This window comes from Lepus europaeus, chromosome 4 (assembly GCF_033115175.1).
Source record: "Lepus europaeus isolate LE1 chromosome 4, mLepTim1.pri, whole genome shotgun sequence".
NCBI classification, from domain to species: Eukaryota; Metazoa; Chordata; class Mammalia; order Lagomorpha; family Leporidae; genus Lepus; species Lepus europaeus.
Window position 1 is genome coordinate 81180894 of NC_084830.1, and position 19666 is coordinate 81200559.

The window sequence follows — 19666 nt, forward strand, 5'->3', positions numbered from 1 at the left end:
ATCCTAGTATTCAAGGCAAGGATAGTAAGATATAAAGGGTCAGACTAGAGCTGATATAGTTTTAGTGTGGAAAAGAAACTAATGATTTCTAACACTTGGAGAATGTTAACTGTCAGTTTTTGGAACCTAGTCAAGGAGATTTATACTTTGAAAATGTCAGAAATCAGTCCTGAATAGACCCGAGTATCAGACAAAATAAAGAGATAGAATATGGATGTAGTTATTGTAAACATTTTACCAAGGACTCTGTGGGATTTACAACACTGATTATGTCCTTAGCCTCAGCTACTTCACCAAGCTTTTAGATCCAGGAAGATGCAAGAATCTACATTTGGAAAGAACTGCAAGTGACTGCCATATCACCTCAGCACAGAAAATAAGAAATCTGACATTAGAATCAGGAGCATCAAGTGAAGTGCCTACAAATCCATGAAGATGTCCTTGCCCAAAGTTACAATAAAACTTCTGTTGGATTAGTAGAATACTGACTAGGAAGTTGTACAAAATTTGTCTGAGTTCATCAAATACATTGCTGACAATAGCCCAGAATCAGTATTCCACTCGTCTTCATTTCTGTTCTCTTGAATTCATCCAGTTGTTCTTTAAAAACTTGACCATAAACTGCATCACTCATTTTAGGCAAAGTATCAATTCATTTGCCTCTCCATCTTTCCCACCTCCAGTCATCAAGTTGTTCAATAATGTACAGACTTTTAAAAAGATTTAATTAGACTGTTAGAGTGGGACTCCCTACTCAGTGTCTACTTTCCTTTTCCTAAATTCTCTTGTAGCTGCAGTTGGTCATCTCAAAGTATTTTATCCAAGGAGACAAAAGAAACTCTGTTTACTAGACCAGGCATTTGGCCTTGTGTTTAAGATGCCTGCTAAGACATCCAAATCCTGTATCAGAATGTCTGAGTTCAATACTCAGCTTTGACCCTGACACCCTGACTCCAGATTTCTGCTAGCATGTATCCTGGGAGGCGGCAGGTGATGGTTCAAGTGATTGGGTTACTGCCACCCATGTGGGAGATCTGGATGGAATTCCTGGCTCCCAGCTTTTTCCCAGTGAAAGGCAGTATGAATTTTTGGAGAATGAACCATTGGATAGGTATATTCTCTTTTTTGGTCTCTGTCTCTCAAATAAAAATAAGATGTTTAAAATCCTACTCATATTATTTAAGAAAAATAGTTTACTTAAAAAAGGCGTTTTAAGCTGCATCATTCCTCCCGTTTCTGCCTGGATTATAAATGTGATGCCTAAAGTTGAAGCACCCATCTTACAATAATGAGGCAATAAGTATGAAAAGGAAAAGCCATTATTCCAAGAATGACAGAAAGAAAAAAAATTTTCATCATTGAAAGCATTAGCCATGAGATCTCTGAAGGTCATAATGAATATTCTTATTGTCTGTTACACAGGTTTTCTGGTACATATAGCAGAATGAAGTGCTAACTGATATAGTTATTACATTGTTAAATATACAATGCAATTGAATTTAAGTTATCTCATTAATTTATATACCACTAAGACAATAAGATGGGGTAGGCATTAGAGCATAGTCAGTTGTCACTTCTGATGCCTGATCCCACATCAGAAAGCCTTATTTGTATCTTAACTAATCTGCTACCAATCCAGTTGTCTGCTAATGCACCTGGAAGGCAACAATTATGGCCCACGTACTTGGGTTCCTGCCACCCCCATGGGATACGTCAGTGGAGATCCTCCCTCCTAGCTTCAGCCTGGTCCGGCTGCAGGCATTGTAAGTTTTGAGGAGTGAACCAACAAATGGAAGAATCTCTCTTTTTCTACCTCCCTCCCTCCCTCTTAAAGGAGTAATTAAATCTTTAAAAGTATTTCAAGTTATACATGACAAAGTAATTATCATCACTTATAATTTCAGTTTTATAGTTCTTAAAATATCTTTTCAATTTAAAAAGATAAATTTTATCATATATTAATACACCTCAACTGAATAATTTTGTGACTCATAGTCTTCTATTTCCATGATTTTCTACATAATATCATTTTTCATCATCAACAGGATGAATGATGCAGTAATGCAATAACTTTTAAGCTGTTCCTGAAATAATTCATGACAGTTTTGGTGCTCTTGAATTTCTTTTGCATGTGTGTGGAGCAGATTAAGGTTTGGACCTCTGCTTTGAGACTATCTCTGAACACATAGGATTAACAACTGACGACATCCATTCTCAATAGTTTAGTTCTTAGCAGTTTAAAAAGTGTAGAACTGTTGTAGTTTTCCTCTCCTCTATTGTCACCCATTCTGAAAGTTTTACTTGGTACCTGATATTCATGAATTTTATGCAGGCAATGAGTGCAAATGTCAGGGCTGTCATTTTTCCGTCAACAACTGGAAAACCCCAATGACTGAAAGATTCATTCTTTCTTACATTAGATTTCCCAGAAGCAGAGACTGGGGTCAGGTAATTTATTGAGGGAATACTCCCAAGAAGAGAGTGAGCGAGCAGGAGTTGGTGAGGGAGAAAAAATTGTAACAGAGCATCAGTTTGAGATTAGATTCAGATTAAAGCAAAAATTATACCACAGATGTGGTTCTACATTGGGCAAAAGGAGTACACTTTTGGATACTTGCATTTGACTTCCTAGGCTGGGACCTACATTAGAGAATGGAGGGTCTGTGCCTCCTGGACTAGATGTAGCATGTTTGGACATGGGAAATTCCTCACATAATGTGGTAACCATAAATCAAGCATTAGAAATCAACACTCACAGCAGCTGGAAAATGGTTGCATCACCCTAGAAAGTCAATCTGGGGTAGAATCCAATATGGTCTACCCAATTCAAAACTCAGATTTTTGGATTTTATAGTAAGTTACTACATGCAAGCACAACATCTCTAGGATACTGATTGTTCTTGATTTCTGGGAAGCTAATGAGGGACAAATTACAGCATTGCATCTGCAGTTGATTGTGAGTCTGTTGGGAGCCTCTTCCCCTTCCATCAAAAATTCCAGATTTTCCACCTCATTAACTGGGAGTTCTGGTTTCAGTGGCTTCTTAGTTGTGGTGATCCAGACTCAAACACTTGGAGTCTGAAGGACCCAATTACCATGCCCTTATCAGACAATGGTTGCTGTAGCTGCCAAGATACACACAAGGGAATCTGGGCATAGGTGTACATGCAGTGCTGACAGGGACCATTTGAGTGTTGATCCTATGTCTTCTCGCCCTCATTTTATAGCATTATAAATTAGGTTGCTGCAGCCATTATCTCCTAACACACACACACACAAATGCTTCTTTATTTCTCAACTTTTTAAAGAGTTGTTTATTTATTTTAAAGGCATAATTACAGAGATAGAAGGACACACATACATGTGTGTGTGTGTGTGTGTGTGTGAGAGAGAGAGAGAGAGAGAGAATCTTCCATCTGTTGGTTCACTCCCCAAATGGCCATAATGGCCAGGGCAGGGCCAAGCTGAAGCCAGGAGCCAAGAACTTCATCCAAGTCTCCTATGTGGGTGGCAGAGGACCAACTACTTGGGCCATCTTCTGCTCCTTTCTCAGGCACATTAGCAGGGGACTAGATCAGAACAGGAGCATTAAAGACACAAATTGGCCCCCATATGGGATGTAGTATCCCAGGAGGCAGCTTAACTCTACACCGCAACAGCCATGGCCAATCTTTTCTTTTTAAAAAAGAAAAGATTTATTTATTTGAAAGTCAGAGTTACACAGAGAAGGAGAAGAGAGAGAGAGGTCTCCCATCCAATGGTTCACTCCCCAATTGGCTGTAACGGCTGGAGCCGAGCTGATCCTTAGCCGATCCAAAGCCAGGAGCCAGGAGCTTCTTCTGAGTCTCCCATGTGGATGCAGGGGCCCAAGGACTTACACAATCTTCTACTGTTTTCCCAGGCCATAGCAGAGAGCTGGATCGGAAGTGGAGTAGCTGGGACTTGAATCGATGCCCATATTGGATGCCGGCACTTCAGGCAGTGGCTTTACCTGCTACATCACAGCACCGTCCCCTCAACACTTCCTAATACCTAAATGTCAGTTATGTGTTGTGAGTGCTTGGATTGGATATAGGAAGAAAGCTCTAAATTACAAACTTGGCATTATGGTTGAAGCCCTGGGAACTCCTAGAGTTCTCAATAATCATGAAGCCACCACATTGCAGCCCTATTTCTGGAGCTCAAGGTGAGTCTCTAGACAGAGAGTGCAGAGAATAGAAACTTATGATACATCCTGAACCACCTTAAGAGATATGTCTGAGGCCATGGAAGATACTTAATCTGTTAAATTTGATACTGATGGAAGGACAAGATCTGTGGAAACTCAGGGCTCAAGCATGGGTGAACTGTGCTCAAGCCTCACGTGACTAGTGCCCTGTGTCCTGGAAAATATCACATTTCATCTATTATTTAAATGTAAATTTTATTGAAGCAGTTCTAGAGTGAGGAAAGGTTGGTGGGGCAGAGAAAATTGGTGAGGGTCAATAGTAGCAGGGGAACTGGAATGGACCGGCACTTGCAGGTGAGGTTATAGGTGAGAGAAGGCTTAAGGAATCAGAAATAAGGGCCTGTAAAAGTACATTTTGGGTTCTGCTTTTGGCTTCTATCCCATCTATTCCTTTCTTTACTGTGTCCTAGGGGATTTTGTATCTGATATATCTATAGTCACTTCTGTCTGAGTTTTCTCTTTGTTTCTATTTTTAATTAGTTAATTTATTTGAGAGGCAGTGTTACATACAGAGAAACAGAGAGAGACATCTTCCATCTTCTGATTCACTCCCCAGATGGCTACAATGGCCAGAGCTGGGCCGATCTTAAGCCAGGCACCAGTAGCTTCCTCTGGGTCTCCCACTTGCGTCATCCTCCACTGCTTTCCCAGGCCATCAGCAGGGAGCTGGATCAGAAATGGAGTATCTGGAACTCAAAATGTTGCCCATATGTGATGCCTGCGCCATAAATGGAGGCTTAACCTTCTACCCCACAGTGCTGGCCCCATGTATGAGGTTTATAAATGTGTTGTTTGGTTCATGTTGCTTTGATCCCATGAGAAAGATTCTACATTTCTTTAAATTATCTAAGCTATATAAACATCATGTATTTCATGTACCCACTCTCCTATCCACACTCCAAACTTTATTTCTCCTCCCTCTCCCATTCTGGCTCTTAATTTTTACAAAGATCTATGATCATTAAGTAAACTGAAAGAAGATCTCCAAGTTTTCTTAGCAGCTCTACCACTACTAAATTCCTGAACAAATCTCAACCCACTGAGAACCTTGCTATTATAAGGACTCTGCAGGATAATATGAGGAATAGGAATATAATTTCAAAATTAAAAATTCCTACCGTGGATTGGCTTGTGGCACAATAGGTTAAGCTGCTGCCTGCAATGTCTATATCGCATATCAGGGTGCCAGTTCAAGTCCTGGCTGCTATATTACAGATCTAACTCCCTGTTAATATGCCTGGGGTTGTAGCAGAGAATGACCCAAGCACTCGGTCACTTGCTAGCCATGTGGGAGACCAAGATGGTGCTCGTGGGTCCCGGCTTCAGCCTGGGCTCCATTTGGGGAGTGAGGCAGCACATGGAAGATCTCTTTCTCTTTCTGTCTCTGTCACTCTGCTTTTCAAATCAAAAAACTAAATTTTAAAATAAAAGGTTCCTAGCAGTACTAAATCATGATTACGTAGATGATACATGAGAATGTATATGACTACACAAAGCAGTATATAAAATAATCAATGAGAACTAATTTACCAAGCAAAAGACTGATTGTTTTGAACCACAAGAACAGATACTTTAAACATATTGTGTTAAACAATAATAATTGATAAAGGATAACTTCACATCAGTAATCAGTAATCACATTTCTGGATACCAGAAACTTCATTAGAAGCCAACACTGTTGAAAGTCAGCTAATCTGCAGTAGCTACACTTCAAGAATCAGCCTTCTACAATAAAAGAAACACATTTCTGGCAGTTCTGGGTTTTGTTTGTCCACCAATCTTGAACTTCATGCTTCTCCAATCTCTGTATAAGATCTGTAGGGTTTTTCAATTGGGGAGACAGGACATGGGAGCATCTGTTCTAAGAGTGTCCCACTGGATAGCTATGCACTTTTATTTGAAGGGTACCAGCAAGTCTACAAGTCTGCAGTCATACAGGCAAGGTTATACATCAACTTAAGGATTTGGGAAAAGGAATTTAGTCTGGTGGTCTAACATAGGGATCAGAACTGTATTGTAAGTCTTCAAAGACAGGCCCATTTAGATGCTTGTGTAAATTTACAAATTCCCAAAAATATTCCAGGTACCCATTAATGTCCATTAGCCCCCTACTGCTCCCGCTACACATTCCTTTGGGGTGGGTATGCCTGTTTTGGTGTGAGGAGAAACTGCGGCCATGCCTCCAAGTTCAGGGCATTTATGCAGCATCTCTAAGATCAGATGCTTTAGAGAAATTTTATCTTGCAAGCACAATTGTCCCTTGCTTAGCAGGCAACAAATGTTTCTATTTTAAAGATTCATTTTATTTGAAAGGCAGAGTGAAAGAGAAAGGGAGAGAGATAGCATCCATCCTCTGGTTCATTCCCGCAAATAGCTTCAAGGCCAGGATTGGATCAGTTTGAAGCTAGAAGCCTGAAACTCCATCTGGGTCTCCCATATGGGTAGCAGAGGCTCAGGCACTTGGGCCATCTTCTGTATTCCCAGATACATTAGGAGGGAGCTGTATCAGAAACAGAGCAGCCAGGACATGAATCAGTACTCAGATAAGGGATGCTGGCATTGCAGGTAGCAGCGTAATCTACTACACTACAACTCCAGGTTTTCACTGGTAGCTTCTTTGACATCATTGATTAGACTTAACTGGTCCACTTCACCATGTGTGTTTATTCTGGAACCACAAACTATCAGGTAATGAGCAGTCAAGAGAAAACAATTCTCCAAATCTAGATTAGCAAATCCTAAATCATGAGTGACAGAGTTCTCATCTTGAGGAAAGGTTATGCACATTGTTAGGATGATGATACAATGAATAAAAGTTTTCATTGAAAAAGCAGATTACTAGACAATTTGGCAGAAGGACTATAAGTGCTAAGTCTTGGGATTTCTGAATTATAGATATCAGAATCAAAATGAGAAAATGATAAAATGTTTACCTGCCCTATGAGCTCAGTGGTCACCTGGCATTCTTCTCCCCGACCTACAATTACTTGGAGTTAAAATATTGTGATTACTCCTTTATATCAAAAGCAGAAAGCATCAAAAGTCTTAAAACATCTTTTCAATTTCTAGGCCTCTTAGGAGAGAAACAAAATAGAGCCAAGATGAAAGTTAAGAGATCTGAATTGTTGCAATTAATTATAATTAGCCACTGGGAAGTATAGTCTGAGAGTCTTTCAGAGTACAAATAACCAATCACTTGCTTTGGGGAGATTTGGAAAGTGGAAGCATTTAAGAATGCCTTGCTAGACATCACTACTCACTAGGTATGGCATTCCTAATGTGAGTTACAGCATCTCATGTTTGATCCATTCTCTCTGGTGGGAAAGTCCTTCTACTTCTGCCCTTTATTTTTGGGGGGATGTATGCAAACAGAAGTCAGCTGAGGACAATGATCATGTACCTCACACTTTTGGGTGTTGGGCAATGAACAATGCAGGCTCTATAATCCTACAGAGAGTCTTTGGAGGGGTGATGTGAGGTATTGTGAGGCAAGAATGAAAATATCATTCTGTAGTGAGTGGAAGCTGGGACAAACTGAAGGAAAGCCATCTCCCTTACAGTAGGAACCAGAAGAATGTGATAATGCGTTCAATTCAAAATGGCAGGCCACTGGGACCTATCTCCTAAATGCCTCCTAATTAAAAAAACAAAAAATACTGTTCCTTCTTGAAGTCACAAGGAACACTGTCGGACCCTCGCCAGCGAGGGTCCAACGTAGTCACGACACGGTCACTGCTCATCGGTTCTCAAGGAACTTTCACTTATGGGGGCAAAAGGAAAGTTGGGAGAGGAGAAAAGAAGAGGAGGGGCCGCGGCAGCGACCACCGGCAGTGGCGGCCGCGCTGGCTTGCCCAGATCCCAATGTCCCTTTATGCTGATATCGTCCAATCAGATGAAAGGGCGCGTATAGCCTCAGGTCGAAAGTTCATCTGTTTCACCTGGTTCTTCCTAGTTGTTTATGCAGAGCCCATCCTGCCTCAACTTTATCTGTTTCACCTGGTTCCTCCTAGTTGTTTATGCAGAGTTCATTCTGTTTTATCTGTTTCACCTGGTTGTTTTCATAGGCCTTGTTGTCGACTGATTGCTGCAAACCATGTAGAGGAGGTTCCCACAGGTGGCCAGCCTGCGGTTCCCCACAAACACTATTAAAAAGTCCACTCTAGGGGACTATTTGGTTCTGCAACTTAAATCACTTTTTAGAACACCTGCATTTCTTATCATAGTGGTTATCTAGAGTTCTGGCTACTCTGTTTCCAATTCGGCTTCCTGCTGAAGGCATTCTGGGAGACACCAGGTGTTAACTCAAGTAGTTGGGGCCCTGCCACTCATGTGGGAGGCCTGGATGGAATTTCAGGCTCCCTTGCTATTGTAAGCATTGGAGGAGTGAACCATCAGATGGAAAATCTCTCTCTCTCTCTCTCTCTTTCTCTCTGTGCCTCTCTCTGTATGTCACTTTGCCTTTAAAATCTTTAGATAAAGGTCATAAAGCAGAGTAGCTGGGGCTCAAACTGCTCTCCAATGTGAGATGCCACCTTATCAGCGGTGGCTTAACCTGCTATATCACAATGCTGGCTTCATAATCACATTTGCACTAGTAAAACATCAAAAGCATTTAACCATAAGCAAAAGTATAAACTAAGCATGAACATAGCTTCAGTGGCTACCTCTCCCTATATTACCAAGTCGCATCCATTACTGCATACTCAGCTTTCTCTCTTTCAGGTCTTCTGTCTATATTTTTAATCACTGATTTATTCCTATAGTATAATACATATTGCAGATTTTCCTTGTCTCAAAATATACTCTACATTAAATAACTTAGATCCAGAATATTTAAAAAAAAAACCTACAAATTCATAATGATAAGAGAGCTAACTAAAGAGTTAATGAATAAAAACTTAAATTTTTAAGTCTGAAAACATACTACCATTGGTCAATTTTTCAATAAACATTTGACTTCATTGGTCATCAGGGAAATGCAAATTAAAACCATAAAACAATTTATAAAATAAAATTTTAAGGATGAAACTAAATGTTAACAAAAATATACAGCAATTGGGATGCTTTAAGAAAAATATGTTTTTAGAGTTCTATGACTATGGTTACTTAATAAATGTGTTTTCTATGACCCCAGCAATCCTAAGCTCCATAGAATTTCATATTTATGCCCACCAAAAATCGTGTACTGGGAAATACATGACTAGAAACTAGAAAATTACGAATAACACATAACAGTAAAATTCATAAAAGTCTGAAACTGCAAACTACCCAAATCCCTTTCCACACTACCATGGATAAATAAATTGAAGTAAATCCAGATAATAGAAAATTAAGTGGCAATGACAATGAAAAACCTACAACTACTTCTAGTGAAATGAATAATTCTCAGACATATAAGACATGGCAAGGAAAGCCACACAGAAAAGAATATTTGGTGCTGCAGTGAAAGACATTAGTTGAGTGGTTGCCTTCTGGGGGTGATGTTTGGCTGCGTGGAGGACTTGGGGCTTGTGAGAAGATGGTCTTGTTCTTTGATCTACAAGCTTCTGAGTTTCTATAATCTTATTAACAAGCACATTTAAGGGATAGTGTTTGGCCCATTAGATAAGGCAGCATTTGGGCACTCACACCTCATATCAGGGCCCCTGATTTCAGTTACAGCTCTGTTCCTGGTTCCAGCTTCCTGATAATGCACACCCTGGGAGGCAGCTGTGGTGGCTCAGGTACTCGGGTCCCTGCCACCCACATGAGACACAAGGATTGGGTTAACAACTTCTTGCCTCGGCCTGACCCAGCTCTGGCTATTGTAGGCCAGAGCCCACAATACTTGGGGAGTAAACCAGCAGGTGAGAAATTATGTCTGTCTCACTCTCCAAGCCTTTCAATAAAATAAATAACACAAAAATATAAAAGATCAGTATAGGGGATGGCATTGTGGTGCAGTGAGTTAAGCCACCACTTGTGACACTGGCATCCCATATCAGAGTGCCAGTTGAAGCCCCATTGCTGCACCTGATCCAGCTACCTGCTAAATTATCTGGGAAGGGCGCAGAAGATGGGCACATATACTTGGGCCCCTGCTACCCATGTGGTGACCTGGATGGAGTTCTTGACTTCTGCCTTTGGCCTGGCCCAGATCTGGCCACTGTAGCCATTTGGGGAGTGCACCTGCAATGGGAAAGATTCTCTCTCTCTCTCCCTCCCTCTCTCTCTCTCTCTCCCCTTTGCCATCTCCTTTTCCCTCTCTGTTTCCTTTTCCCTCTCTGTTTTAGAATAAAAAACACTTTAAAAAAGTATATCTAAGATATGTGCACTTTTCAAAATCATATGCTTCATAGTGTAAACAGAAATACATGACATCAAGTGCCCGCTGACTCCTACAGGTGTATCTGATCTTGTGGAATAACAATCCTTCTCAAGTGTTTCATATTTACTGCATTTACTGTTTCTAATTCCTCACCCTGTTTTCTCTAAAGAACCCATCCCAAAGGTTTTTTGTACCAGCTACTCAACAGTAAGACTCTTTTCAAGGCTGCCTAAACCAATGGTTCTCAGCCTTTAACTTAATCAGTTGTGTCAGCAGCACTTGACACATTGATCTCACCCTTATTCTTGACAAATCTTTGTCCCTTGGCTTCATGACACTACATTCTCCCCACAGGCTACCGTTCTGTAGTAGATTTTGTTCAATACAACAAATGAAACCAGGTAAATAGCATCAGTCGAATTCAGAGAACATTACAAACATAAATTATATGCAAGTCCTAAAGCAAATGATAATTTTAAGTAGAACAACTTCTTAAACTCTGAAGGCAGATGAGAATGGTAGTGGATGAGGGAAAACTCATTGAAGAAGCAGTAAGAGAATAAAGGGGCTATAAGTGATCTGAAATCACCTCCAGAAAGAGGAAATTCACTGAAAGTATACAAATACTGAAAAATATTTCTGGTAAATCAGAGCTCTGACCATAGGAAAGGAACGTAACAGTGAGTGGGACTCAGAGACATGATTGAGAGGCTTTGTTTTTGTAGGATGAGAGGACAAGAAAGGGGGAGGCATCCTTTGAAGACCAGGAGGAGAAGGGGGGAAAAGCCACAAGAGAGGAAAATTTTGAGTTTGCTAGGAAAAAAGAGAATAAAACATAAAATCAAGGATGTTCAACTTCTCACACTACTTCCCCCCAAAAAACAAACAAGCAATCATTAAGCATGTGCATTTTTCAGTGTTGATATAAAAAATGCCACTGAAATAGGAAACCTTTAAGTTATCCTGTTGGCATCCTGTCCATGAATCACACAGAAGGGAGTGGGCTTCATCCATACACGGTTACTACAAGAGGGACAACACAGAGTGAGAATCACACATTTTACATGATGAAAATTCTAAGGAAACCAACCATAAGTAGAAGAAAAAAATCTGATATGATATTGTGATCTGAATCAAATATGCTCAAATGAGTATCTGTGAAAGTATATTTAACTAGAATAGAAAGTTCATATGTTAAGGAAGAAATGAAAGGGAAGTTGAACTCCAATCAGAGGAGGAGGAGAGAAAGGGATGGAAATGGGGTTGATGAACAGGGGGAAGTCAAAATTACATCAGTAATGATGAATGTACATTGACCCAGATCATAAAATGATCAACTGCTTTAGCATTAAGAAGAGCTGACGTTATGTACATGCAATGTACATATTCTGAATGTATACAAATCATCATTGTTTAGTTCCCTTTCCATATTTTTATAGGCTCATTACTGTTGCTTAGAAATTATTTATTAATACAAAATAAATATACTACAACAGATTACCATTTAAGAACTTTCTGTGGATCCATTTAATGAGTGAATAACCCTTCTTTAATGATTTATTCAGTGTATTTTTATCAGTATGCTGGTTTTGGTACATTCACACAATGAGCTCTAAAAAAAACATGGTATTTTGTTAATAGGTGAGAAGGATAAAAATTAAATGTACAGTTTATTGACTGCCATTATGTATACAACATAAGAGCAAACATATCATCTCATTAAATTTTCACAGCAAAGCAAAAAAGGTGATTCTTTTATCTTATGATCCTTGGTTTGTAGATAGTGGAACTGGAGAATAATTCACACATCAACAGTCAGACAGTGCACAGGGACCAGAGCTGAGATTCAGATATTGCTTCCACTTGGCTCTGAGAGCGAGTGCTTGGAACAACTGTATTCTTCTCTCATTCCAGGAAAGGCCTTGCAGAACAATGATGGCAGTTGTTCTGTGGAAAGAGAACTCGCAGGCTTTCCTGCTATTCCAGGTGCAAATACTTAAGCCAGGGGTGATATAAAGGGAGAATTCACTGATGGGCAACTTAAAGGCAATCATGAATAATTTTGAAAAATTTTTTCCATTAGAAAACCAAACATAATAATTTGTGTTAGTATGAGAAGTGGAGAAAAAGAGAAAGACAACAAGGGACCCAAAATACTATTAGAAATTCTATTTTTCATCTTTATTTCAAATCTAATTGATTTCTTTCCAATATGCATATAATCAAGATTTTAAGAACTGCATTCTGGGAGTGACTGTTTAGTTCAGTGATTGGGACATCCTTTTCCCAAACCAGAGTGCCTGGTTTCAAGACCTGGATCTGTTGTTGATTCCAACTTTCTGCTAATGTGATTCTGGGAAGCAACGTGTGATGGCTCAAGGAGCTGCATCCCTGCCACCTATGTGGGAAACTCATACTGAGATCCCAGCACCTGGGTTCTGTCTGGCTGACTCCAGCTTTTGGGGACATTTAGGGAGTGAGCTTTATTTGTCTATATGTCTGTCTACCTTTCAAATAAATAATGAATAAATAAAATTTGAAAAATACTGCATTCTGATATTATATATCTTTATAAAAACCTTAAGTTACTACATGCTTATTCATTTCACAGATTTTACTTAAAGGTACTTAATTTTAAGAACACTCATTTTCTTTCAACATTTTAGTTTGATACAATTTCAAAATTACAGAAGAACAGCAAGAATGGTACAAAGAGCTACTGTGCTCCCTTTAGCAAGATTTCTTATCAACACATATCATTTGTTATGTTTTGTGACTTATAATTTGATTTATCATTGATTCAATTTCTTTTCTCTTTTTCTCCATAGTTCTTGTGTGTGTCAGCCCCAAATCTGACCAATAAGATGAACTGTGGAGTTTTTTACATTTTGGTAATTTTATAACTGAGAAATAGACCCGGGGTATTCGTGTTCTTTCGCTTATTTTAAGTAAATGTGAATATATTATATAAGGGACATTTTATATTTTTTCTTTTTGAAATCTCTGAACATCCTTTTGTTAAATTTTTCTTGGTATTTTATTCCCTTCACCTCATTTTTTAAAAATGTTGTTTATTTATTTAAGAGGGAGAAGGATAAAGAAAAAGAGAGCCTTTCCAGCTGTGGGTTCGCTCTCCAAATGCCTGCAGTTGACTGGGATGAGTGAAGCCAGGAGCTGGGGATTCAATTCAGTTCCCACTTGTGGGTGACAGAGACCCAGTTACTTGAGCCATCACCATTGCCTCCCAGAACCTGTATTTTCAAGGATCTGGGTTTGGGTATCAAATCCAGGTCCAGGATGGAACATGAATATATAACTGCTAGGCCAAATTCCACTCCCCCATCCTTTTCCTCACTTTTAAATGTTCCTCGTATTAGCAATTTTTTTTCTCTATCTAATATAAATGCTACCAATTATTTTCTTCTAATTTGTAACTTTTAAAATTTTGCTTCTGATGATGCAACATGCACAAGTACTTGTTTTGGTTAGTTTTATTTTTAAAAAATACAGATTATTCTATCTCTAGATCTTCAGTGCTTAGAAAAATGCTTGTATAATGAAAATATACATGAATTTATCTTTTTGAAGTTAGTTTGAAACTATAAAATTGAAATGCTCAACAAACTGTGTCATTATAAAATCACAGCTTACTGTTTCATTAAATGGATTGAATCACATTGCTATCACTAAATTTTGGTGATGCTTATATCATATCAAGCTCAATCTTGTGCCATTTTGATGTGTTCTTTTCCTTACTGAGCACTTTTGTACTTTCTGAAAGGCCGCCCAGAACACACCAAAACACTGGAGTAAAAAGAAAAGCTTTGTTGTCAGGGGCTGGCAGGTTGTCTCTCCACACACAACAGAGTAGCAGCCCACAGTTAGATGACAGGCCTTATTAGAGCCTTGCAGAGAGAAGGAAGTGGGAGCAGCAGATTCCATAAGGGTAGCAGGTGGAATTAATACTTGTGGTTGGATCATCTAGACATCAGCTGACTTCTGGTAAACCTGGTCCAATTCCAGAAAACCAAAACATATCTCCTAGAAACTGAAACTTATCTTGCAACATGGTGGCTAGGCTTAAAATTATCTAGCAGGATGATGTCTAGGATAAGATGGCATCAGTCTTACCAATATTCCCCTCTTTTTTTTTTTTAAAAGGAAATATTGTATGGGACTATACCATCCCTCAGAGAAGGCCAGGAGGGGTGGAAGCATGACAATCTATCTTCTGAAGATGCTTCCTGCTGGCATGAGGCAGAGTCTGAAGTCAAGGTCTCCTGGGTAGGAAGTTGGGTATATACCTGTAGCAGGATCTGGTTGACTATCTGGTTGGTAAAGACTTTGGTTTGTTCCATTATTACTTCCTCTAAGCATTCGAACAGACAAGGCAATATGAAAGTCAAGGTTAGTATACGGGCAAGTGGCCCTAGGAGGGGCATCAGGCAAGTAATGAGAGGATTCCACAGAGGAGAGGAAATGAGGGGGTCCCTGAACCCTAGTAATGACTGTTTGATAGATGTGGTGATTTGTTGAAGAGTTTTACCATTTTGTTCCATCTGGCCTGGTTGGTTAACATAATAACAACACTGTTCTTCCAGAAAGACATAAGTTCCCCCCTTTTCAGCTGTTATAAGGTCTAAATCCCATCTGTTCTGTAGTACCATGCCTACTAGTGAGGTGATTTAGTTTTGGAGATCACAGATGGTGTTGGTTGAGGTTTCAGTGGACCTAATGACGTCATCTTGTAACTCTTGGAGTTATTCTTGGAGTCACTTGGTCTAGATAACATTGAGGCCCCAAACTGCTCCTGAAATCACTACTGAGAAGAGGGAGGCTGCGAAACTGATCCCAACCAAAACTGGGAGAAAGGCTGCTCATCTCTCATCAATAGAGGGGTTTGACTGTAGAAAAAATTCTGAATAATCATACAACATTAAGTGAGGAGAGAGGACCACCAATACACATGGGCTAGGAGTAGATTCACTGATACAAGTATATTGAGTATCCTTACAAAGGAATGAGGCCCCAAGTAGACTAGACAAGGAAGTAGTGGAATTGATGGTCCTGTTGGTAACACAGGAATATTGTGTTATAGAAGTTCATTATGTTCTGTGGACACATTTGTAATCCAGCACATTGCATTTGTCCTCCTGAATGTAAAGAAAAGTGACCAACAACCCTCTGAGGATAGGGAGTACAAGTGTTTGTCAGAGCAGAGATATTGGCAAGTAAAGTGGCTGTGATGGAAGTTTTCCAAAGAGGAGCACACACAAAACAATATTATTTGTAGAGGGCAGAAGGCAAGTTAGAGGGCAGAAGGCAAACTGATGAAGTAGAGTAAGTGGTAAATTAATGAGCTGTAGCCATGTTAGAAGCGGTTTAATAGTATTAATTATCTGGGATGGTGTTTAGAAGATTCCTTTACTAAATACCATGTCTATGGGGGCTGTCAGGAGCCAATTGTAAACTCTGATGATTTTCATAGTTCCATGTGGGTCTCCCATATTGGAGTCAGTAATATGTATATATATATATATATATATATATATATATATATGTATATGTATATATATATGTGTGTGTGTGAGTGTGTGTATATGTATATACATATATATGTGTGTATATATATATAGATTGATATTGATACGGATATTAATATTTCAATCCCATTTTGCCAGTCCTGTAGGTAAGAGTCAATTATGGGGGCTGGCGCCGTGGCACAGTAAGTTAATCCTCTGCCTGTGGCGTTGGCATCCCATATGGGCGCAGGCTCTAGTCCCGACTGCTCCTCTTCCCATCCAGCTCTCTGCTGTGGCCTGAAAAAGCAGTAGAAGATGACCCAAGTCCTTGGGCCCCTGCACTCGATGGGAGACCTGGAAGAAGCTCCTGGCTCCTGGCTAAGGATCAGTGCAGCTCCAGCTGTTGCAGCCATTTGGGGAATGAACCAGCGGATGGAAGACCTTTCTCTCTGTCTCTCCCTCACTGTCTGTAACTCTACCTCTCAAATAAATAAATAAATAATCTTAAAAAAAAGAGTCAATTATGGTAAAGGTTAAGAAAGGTTGGACATGTTGGGAGTATGAGGACCTGAGTGGACACTGTGAGGATACATCCTCATCCTGTGGTATGATTTTGGAGAGTTGTTTTCCAGGGAGGCCATAACCATAGTCGATATAGTAGTATTTCCAGGACCATGATGGACAACCTTTCCAGTACACACCCTCACATGACCCTTGTTGTCCTTGTTCAGGTAGAGATAGAATGGGTGACCCCCCAGTTGGAATACAGTGTACCAGTCAAAGCAGTTGTGGGAGAAAACCTGAGAAAAATCGAAGTACAGAGTGACAGGGCCCACACAGCCTGTAATAGAACAGAAGGTAGAGTTAAGCAGTTTAGAAGGAGTGGGAATATAATGGATCTGGAATTGCCATGCTTGGCATGTCCAGGGGCAGGTGCTGGTTCAGGGCAGGCACAAAGGAGCAGGAGGGAGAAGGATACTAGGAGTTTTATCATGGTGCAGGGAAGAGGGAGTGAGACAGTAAGAGGAGGTAGGGAAAGGTGTGGATCACAAGGGGAGTGAAGTCTGAGAGGGCACCTTGTAGATGTAAGTCTTCAAAATCTGAAAGGAGCTGGGAGGGGGAGTTGGGTAAGAAGTGTGTTTGATATTCCCTGCCAAAGAAGATGTAAGAAGAGTTTGTAGTGACATAAAGAGGATCAGTACCTATCTGGTGTTGGAAATGATGAATGGGTGGGTGTTCACCATTTCTCAGGGGCTGGTATATCAATGGCAGGAGGGCCTGGGTATTCAGACACCATTGACAGTGGAGCTCAGGTCTGGATAAACTTGACTGTGAGTGGCCCTGTGTGAGTAATGGTGTAATGGGGGGAGAGGAGCACTTAAGGTGAGTGAAGTGGACTCAAAGGGGGACTCCCTGCAATTTTGCTGCTGTAAGGGTATTTAAGATGACCCAATAAGGTCTAGTACATTTAGCCTTTAGTTTGTTAGGATTAGAGGATAAAGAGGGATGTAAAGAAGACAGGAAGACACTGTCTCCCACACTTATAGGAGAGGAGTTGTCCAGAGAATCTGGGTGTGGGGCTGGGCAGTAAGTGTCTGCACATTTCCATAGATTCATTCAGAGGTGTCTGAGGAGGTGTGGGATCAGATGAGGTAGCAGGAGTGGGGATTGATGGTGTATAGTTGGAAGAACCAAGGGAGACCTGCACATCAGTTCAAAAGGCAAAATATTAAGAGATTTTTTAGAAGGGCCCTCATATGGAGAAGGGCCAGTGGGAGTAGTTTTATTCAGTCCAAATGAAGACCAAAAGAGAACTAGATCAGAGCATTTTTTTAGCATATGATTTGTTCTTTCTACTTTTCCTGAAGATTGGGGGTGATAGGGGATGTGGAAATGCCATGGGATATAAAGTGCTTTGGTAAGTATCTGGGTTACTTGGGATATGAATTTGGGACCATTGTCTTACTGGAGAGAGGTGGGAACCCTGAAGTGGAGAATAATCTCTTGAACTAGGACATTGGATACTGTTATGCCCATTTGTGAGTAGTAGAGAAGGCCTCCACCCACCCAAAGAAAGTATCTATCAATACCAAGAGATATTGAAAACGTCATACTCTGGGCATATGGGTAAAGTCAATTTGCCAGTCATTGGCTGGCAGATGTTCTCTGGCTTGATGGGAGGAGGAGGACAGAGGATGGAGGTTAGAGTGAGAGTTTGTTGGCTGACATATAGAACAAAAAAAAAATAGAAGTTAATGATGCTATTTAGTATCTTCCAGTTTAAGAGGAAGAGATTATTTGACAAACAATATTAAAGAAGAAATGTTGGGATGAAACAAATGGTGGAAATAGAATAGGATAGCCTGGGTGGAGGGCTGTTGGGACTGTTGATTTTGAGGGTGGTTTACTGGTATAGCAGATGGAGTGGAAGACAAGCTGAAGAAATAGGGAGACAGTGCTGCTTGATGGGCCTTCTGGTCTGCCCTGTTATTACTGGCCATGATGGTATAGTTATTACTTCGATGAGCCTTACAGTGGACGAGTCCAATTTGTGTTGGAAGATGGGCTGCCTCTAAGAGAGAGGTCATAAAAGTAGCATTGGAGATGGCTATCCCGTTGGTGGTTAGAAGGCCCTTTTTTTCCCCCAAATTGAAGAGGGGACAGTAGGATATGAATGGTGTATTTGGAGCCATTGTAGTGATGGCTTTATTTTTTGCCAGCATAAAGGCATGAGTTAGAGCATAGAACTCAGCCTGTTGATTAGTAGTATTGAAAGGAAGTAGTCTTGCCTCAACTGTGTTGGTGGTTGATACCACAGGATATCCTGCCCTTTTGTTTCCCTCATGAAAATGGAGTTATCATATGTGAACCAGACTAGAGTAGGATTAATGAGGGGACCCTCCTGGATGTTTGAGGGATGAGGTAGTAAGTGTTTGATAGTCTCAATACAGGAGTAAATAGGAGCCACATGATCTGGAGAAGGAGAGTACCTGGGTTAAGGGGAGGACAAGATTTGAAAGTGAGGGTAGGGCCCTCAATTAGTGCCACCTGGAGGGCCAAAATGTGAGATGGTAGGAGAGACTGGAGACCCTTGTAGGTTAGGAGTTCTGATAGATGGTGTGAGGACAGACTTGTAAGTATTGGACTGAAAATCAGGGTTTTTTTTTCTTTTGACTCTTGTATGACAACTGCTTCTGAGACTAACACCTGTAAGCAGGGCACCCAACCCCTGACTGTGAGGTCAAGTATTTTTGAATGATAGGCTACTTGGACAAAAGAGGGGCTGGTCTGATGTCTGAGAATCCCCAGGGCCATTCCTTAGTTTTCTGTGACATATATAAAGAAAGGCTCTGAGTGATCTGGCAATTGCAAGGCAGGGGCCCATAGGATAGCCTGTTGGAGTCTCTTATAATGGGAGGTAACTGAGGCCATAAGAGGCTCATGGAGGGATCCCTCTGTGGCTTTGTACAGTGGTCAGGCCAAGAGGGAGAACCTGGGGATCCATGCATGCAAGAACCCTGCCATAGATCTGAAAGAGAGAATTTCTTTCTTGGTGGAGGGAGGTGGGAGGTTAGCAATGAGATATTTTCTGTCCACAGTTATGGCCTT